Source organism: Pteropus alecto, unplaced genomic scaffold, assembly GCF_000325575.1.
Source record: "Pteropus alecto unplaced genomic scaffold, ASM32557v1 scaffold185, whole genome shotgun sequence".
NCBI lineage: Eukaryota > Metazoa > Chordata > Mammalia > Chiroptera > Pteropodidae > Pteropus > Pteropus alecto.
Genome location: NW_006438088.1, coordinates 6,414,077 through 6,421,447, shown reverse-complemented (window position 1 = coordinate 6,421,447; position 7,371 = coordinate 6,414,077).

The following is a 7,371-nucleotide window of genomic DNA, read 5'->3' as shown; positions in this document are numbered from 1 at the left end:
AATGTGGCACTTCATGTGCTTTACTAATATTTCCATGAAAGTAGATGGAAGCCAATTATTAAAAATCTTTTCCTTTAAACTGAATCCACCTATTTCTTGAAAATCAAGATTTACAATGAGCTAATTGTTTTTGAAAGAAAATGCTACTTAATTTACAATGTGTTTTTTACCTGGTGAGATTTGAGATAACATAATTTGTGTAATAAAGATCAAGAGGACACAGAAATATCTAAACAATGCTGAAGTAAGTGACAAAATCTAAGTGGCCACATTTTGCCAGAATCCTAAATATTATTATTGGTGTATATTAGCAACATAAATAAAAATCAAGGTTAGTTTGATATGGTTATTTACATTCAGGGTTATACACATATATTTTCCGTTGTATCACAAATATTAATGAAGAAGCACCATGTTCAACAGAAAGTTATAATTATAATTGGAAGGCACATTAACATCTTATTAATCATATCTTTTAGGTCAAGCCAAGAATTTGTTAAATACTTACTGTAAAAATGTATATTTTAGCTAGTACAGGAAAAATGTAAGAAATAATTTAAGAAAATACGCTATTAGAAAGAAGTCATTTGGAGAAAAATTCATTAATGAACATATATAGAAACTGATTATTTTATAAAGCAATAAACAGTATTTCTGTATTTTCTGCATTTGTGAAATTTCTGATATAGAGGGAGGATGGTGTTGAAAGATATTTTAAATACTTAAATCTACAAGACTTGGTTATTAATTGAAAATAGGGTTAAGAAAAAGGAAAAAGTCAAAGATGATTCTCAAGTTTCAGACTTGGGCAACTGGAAAGATGCTGTTGTTTTCATCTGAGATGGGTGAAAAGAAATGAGTGAAGGGAGGGTTGCTTGATTATGAGACTGATCTTGAATAGGCTGACTGTATCTGTGAAGTACCCATGTGGAGATGTCAACAAAATAGTTCATTCACATAAGGAATGCAGGCAAGCCCAGAGACCTGGAATGACAGATGAGAAAGCACCTTTTACTTTCCTCAGGAAGCAAGAAAATAATTCACCTTTGCAGAATAAGACAAGTTGAAGGGGAAACTGGAGGTGAGAAGAGCGCTGAAGCAGTAGGACGCTTATGTTCTTCAAAAGAGTAAGAAAGTTTATTGGGAAACAAAAATGTTGGTAGAGTTGAGAGTTTATTTGAAATTGGTGATCATAAATTTATAGTGCTCTAGATGTGTCACTTTGTAACAGTTTCTCCAGCCATGCTTGGCAGTTCAAAGGCAAAAGCACCAAAAAACAACAACAACAAAAAACATATAATAGGGTTTTTGCAAGTGTACAAAGGGAAAAAATATATATTAAACTATTAAGAGTAATATGGGTATCGTAAAAAAATAAAATCTCAGTTATATAAAGAGGGAAGTGAATACATGGGAAGGGTGTTTTACTGTGAAAAAACAAAGGGATCGTGAGAGAGGATAGGTTTTCTAAACCAAATGAACCTGGTGCAGTGATTGAACAAGGGAATTGGAAGAAGAGGAGATTGTAGTAAGATGTTTGCATACTTGAATTAGTAATTTTGGAAATGAACAAGAGGAAATCAAGCAATTCTCCAAGGAAGGAGACACCTGCAAGATGTACATAAGAATGTAATGTGTTGGTCTGATTAAAAAAAATATGAGAACCTAGTGGAATGGTAGGACAGAAAGGTGAATAAGTAGAATCATCAGAGTTTATTTATGATCCAAGAGGCAAATAATAGCCATTTTGGTTTTTTTAAGTGTATACGTGACTAAAACTCCTTTTTAAGTATAGGTTTTTGAAAAGACAATGTTAAAAATCTAACAGTATTAATACTTACCTTGCTACTCACAATTGAGGATGGAAATGTATGTAGTAATTCAAAACAAATGACAAACTATAATAAAGGATAATTAACACCTAACACCAAAAGAACAACAACAAAATAGAATCACTTCTATACATGTTTACATGAAATAACATAGGTTTATAAATGTTAAAGTTGTCAAATTGTTTACCTAATAATTTGAAAGGACCAGTTGTGAGAATTAACCTGAATATCAATGACGTAATGCACAAATATGTTAGCTTTATGAAATTTTTGCAGCATTCTCTCTTGGTAGACTAATAATTCAGATCCATATTTGATTTTAACTACCCACAGAAGAAAAAAAATATTAAGTCTTTTCAGGTACATGGTGGATTTTCGGCAAGGAGAGAATAAGATTATAGCAATTTTGGTTAAGTGAGTATGAGTCTGAAAGTTAAAAGAAATAAAATGCAAAGGAAATGGAACTAAATAATTGGGATGAAAAGATGTCATGAATTGTAAATGAGATTTGCTTTGAAGAGCTGACTCACACATGCAAAGCTTTCTATGAAAGCTTTGAATAAAATAGACCATAATTTTACTTATGAAGAAAAAAGTCTCATCTGGATAATTATGAAAAGGACAGAGTAATTTCCACATAATTCTTTGAATTGTAAGACTTTTGATATTAGAACGAAAATTTGGTTTTGGAAACAATCATGCATTTTAATTCTTCCCTCTTTTATAATAAAGGTAAAGGCAATGGATTTAAGGAGACTATCAGATAGAAAAGAAAGTTGATTTATAATCTACATATAGAGAGAGAAGCAAGCTCTCATTTTCATCAAATAAAAATATTCCATTTCAAGAAATTTTATTCTTTATTCCAGAAAAGAGCAGATATATCAACTTTAATAGATTCTCCAGACATCAGAAAGAATCTCTAATCACAGAAAATGGAGATGTTCTTCTTTTCACTTCACTTCATTCCAGTTTCCCAGACCCTGTATATACACATATGTATTCACACCTATGTTGCTACATGTATACACAGATAAATGCACATGTACACTCTCGTACGAGACCAGATCAGGAAAGCAGCATGGAAACCTAATGAGACTCCTAACTAAAAATGTAAGTAAAATGCAGGTATATGCTTTGACTAATGAAATCCCTGGTTAAAAAAATCTGTTACCTCTTAAAATATTAACCCTTAAGTACATACAATGTGCGCACACTCATTCACCACCATTTGTCTATCACTTTATTTAGAAAACACATGCTTTTCTAATGAAGCTTCAACTATTTTCCATTTGATATGCATGTGCACATTTGTCAGGGATTTGTGTGTTTGCTACAGGAATAATATACTGTCACTGTACACTCCTGAATGACTGGTATTGGAATTTATGAAGAAAAATACTGTGTAAGTAGAGACGTTGGCATTCTTCCAAGTGAGGAACAAAACATGCCAGAAATACTGCAGTATATCTTTTCCTGATGTTCCTGAGGGAGCTAACGTTTTATAAAAGTTTTAAAATATACACTTTAACAAAGTTCTTTCAAATTGAATTGTTGAAAAATTTCCACTCGAATTTGCTTAAATCTTCAGAATCCTTACCATGCACATCTTTTTATTCTTTCACTTTGAATGTGTTAGAACATAGAAATGAAATCTTCCAACTAAAGTCAAAGAATTTTATTAAGGCATTAGTCTTTGTGTTTTCATTTGGCTCCCCTTTATGAAATCCCTGCCAAGTGGTTTTCTTATTTTTGCTTGATTACTTCCTATTATTGACCTTGCAACAGTTCTAACAATTAGAAAACAAAATATAACTTTTACCAAAATCTACCTCTTAAAAATATCCATTGTTTGGTCCTGCCCTGTATTCTAAAGCCATACAGAATAGATCTAGCCCCTCATCTGAAAAAGAAACGTATTTCATCTTTTGTGAGTTAATAATGAAGTCATGTTATCAGCAATAATGAAACACTATTGGCTTTTGAGCTTCCATTTATGAAACACAGGATCTCACTCATCAAAAATTATTACTCTAAGTATTTTGGGGAGTCTTTAGGACATATGTCATATGTTTCATTCACAAGAATAGTGCCTGGATGCAAATGCCTTCTGTCATGCTTGTAGTGTTCACCACCTAGTTCTCCTGGATGTTTTCATATCCAATCATAGTTTGCCATGTCTATCATTGTTATTTCTCTGGAAGAAAAACTTCTGCATTCTGAACCAAAAAAATTACAAAATAGTAGTAACAGTAAGCAGCAGCAGCAGCAGTAATAACAATAATAAATCTGCATTTTTTTAAAAATCTCTGCTCTTTCAACATAATGTTTTTCATTGATATAGAGATGTCCTTTGGAACTATTTTTAATAACGCTTCAACAATCTTCTTTAAAGTTTATCTTTAAAAGGTGTAGCTATTAAAACTCTTTTGAGTATAAAATATTTGTCCACTGTACCTAGGGCTGGCTAGAATTCACCATGCCATCATATCTGGTTCATTATACATATTATTTCAATCCTCTCCTCAGGCAATCATACTTCTTTCTTCCAAATCAACTGAAATACATGCACACTAAGTAATCCAAATTGCTGAGTGTAAATCAACCAATCCTAATATTACACCAGATTCACCTAGACAAATTAGAATTCCCATCAAGCATAACCTAAACCAGATACTCCAGATAGGATATTCTCTCTTTGGTATACAAACATGCTTTTTTTTGTTCCTTCAAGTATCCCTTATGATTCTGCTATCTCTTTTCTGAAGATTATGCTTTGTTTTATTACTTAGTTTGTTTGATATCACTGTTAGGATGTAACTGGTGTCTCAAAAAACGACAACAAACAAAAAACACAAAGTGAGTTCTATCTCATTGTGTACATATCAAAAAATTGTGTTGAAATCTGAATAAGAATCTGGGTTCTGGTATCCAACTCTCTGGGATAAATTCTAACTCAACAAATTAGAATAGATCTTATTTTGGGCATTTGGCACAACAGTACAGATTGAGGGCCCTGACCCATGACCTGCCCCACAGTTCTTCCCACACCCTTCTTTGTCTCCATATCAGGAGAGGCCCAAAGGGCATCTGCATGGATGTGGACCTACCAGTCCACAAATCCGTCTTCTGTTTCCTCAGCCCCATCTTCTAAATCAGCCAGCATTTAGACACCCTCAGTCACCATGCAGGCCTATAAGTTCATACACTAGAAACATAATATACTGTGCAAAAGTCCACTTAAGCTGAGAAAGCATGGTAAGAATCATGAGAAAGGAAATTCTAGAGTCAGTAATATACAACACATTTGTTCTTGGGAAATACAGATGCATTTAGGCTTGATGGGTCATAATTCCTCAACTTACTCTTAAATTGTTCTGAAATGTATAATATACATAGAAACATGTATATGAGCAAAACATAAACAATGGGTGAACATTGGAAAGATGTACAACGATCATTCTTAAGTCTTTTTCCTTGAATCTTTTTTTAAGCAAAAACATATGAAAATAAAATTTAAGACAAAAAGTGATTTGAATAAAATATTTTCATTAAGCAGAGAGGGAATTTTATTTAAAACACCAAAAAAAGAAGATGCAAGGAGGATCTTCCAGTATAGACAATTTCAGATTTGTTTATTGCTGCATAATTTTTTTAAAAATTCATCTTTCTCTTAGTCTCTGTATCATTTTCTCTTTACATATGTAAATACATATATTCATGTATAATACTTAATACTGTATATATACATAATATTTTATATATATAATCTCCTTTTGGACTATCATAAGCATTCACAAAATCTAGTTGTTTAAAACTCTTCTCACTAGATTTATATTTCTTCTGATATGTTGGTTCTGAATATATTATTTTTTAGATACTTAACTGACATTATTTCATAAAATTTACTAATACAAATATATAATTTTAAGCATTTTTATGTGGTATACTAAAATCAGCCCCTGAGAACTGCCTGAAAGTTCTCCCAATAGGGAATAGATTGTAAAGTATGACGAATTTTATGAACCATGAATTTTCATTAGGAAATTTCTAACAAAATAAATTACTGGTATAAATTTCTTTTCAAGAATTTGCCAGATTAGCTAAGTTTACCAGTATTTCAAAAGGTTTCAGAAAAAAAAAACAAAACAACATTACGTTATTCTAGATTACCGAGCCAAAGCAACAACAAAAAACATTTTTTTTCTATTTCAAGTAGCAAAATCTTACAAGGGAACATTACTCTTGATCATAATTTTATCTTTTATATTCATTTATGACTAGAGAATAACTATAACAAAACTGTCTATAACAAAATTGACACTAATTGTTGACTGCTACTTTCAATTCAGAATGGTTGAGATTTTCCAACAGAATAGCATACAATGGTTATTATTTACAATATAAACATGAAGAAACTTAAAATGTACTTTTTATCTTTTGGAAATATAATATTTCAAGTTAGTACAATAAAGTTAAAAATATATATTTAAATATGGCATTTTTTCCTTTTAAATGTTGAAATTCAAACATATGATGTCAAAAAATCATCCAAAGCTTCTAACCAGTCAAGTGTTAGTTACAAGACAGATGCCTAATGCAGTTCATTGCTAAAAATGAAATTGGCTTATAATCTAGTCTCATTACTTCAATTATATTTTGTTTATATGCTTGATACTTTACTTTATTTGATTAGTTAAAAGACTCTCCAGGCCTAAATTGTGAGAAACTATCATAAAAACTTTTTGAAATTTGCATTATTCTACCATGATAATTTTTATTTATTTGCAAACATTTTTTTCTATCACAGTTAAGGACATTTTTGTGACAGTATGTTACTATTAGAAATATGCATTTACCATGTAATTACAAATTTCATAAAGTCCTTGAGTTCCACACCTTGAGTTTTATGTCTTACCTTTCTTCATTCTAATATTCCATTGGTTTATGTGGTATGTATGTCTCTTGAACTTGAAACTTAATGAAATAGGTATTAAGTTAAGGACAGAAAATATAGCTTGCACTTTCTTTGAAAGCAGAAAATAATGTATTCTACTGAACAGCTGGGTAACTTTCATGCTTTATGTAAATTAGTTCAAAAGTAACAAAGTAGAGAAAATGTGAGTGGATGAATATTTCAACGTGCAAATGAATGCAAGTTTTCCATACATTAAAAATGTGTGCATACACTTATTTTTTAAATCATTACACAATCTTTAACAGAAAACAGGATGTAGTATGTTCACTTGGAAACAGAATAAAAACAATATAAACTAGATAATTTTGAATATATAAAATAAACAGCAATATGGGACCGTAACAGAAACAAAAATCTGATTTAAAGATCCTGCTTAAAGTTTTAATCTTCCAGAAAACACAAATAGCAGTTACTTTTCATTTTAATATCTGATCCTTTCTCCAGCAAGCATCTCTCTCCCTCTCCAAAAGGAAATACTCCTGAGAGTCCCATTAATCACTATAACTTTTGTTTGTGAAATAAATGTTAAATTCCTTATGGCCTTCATTATGTCATATATAT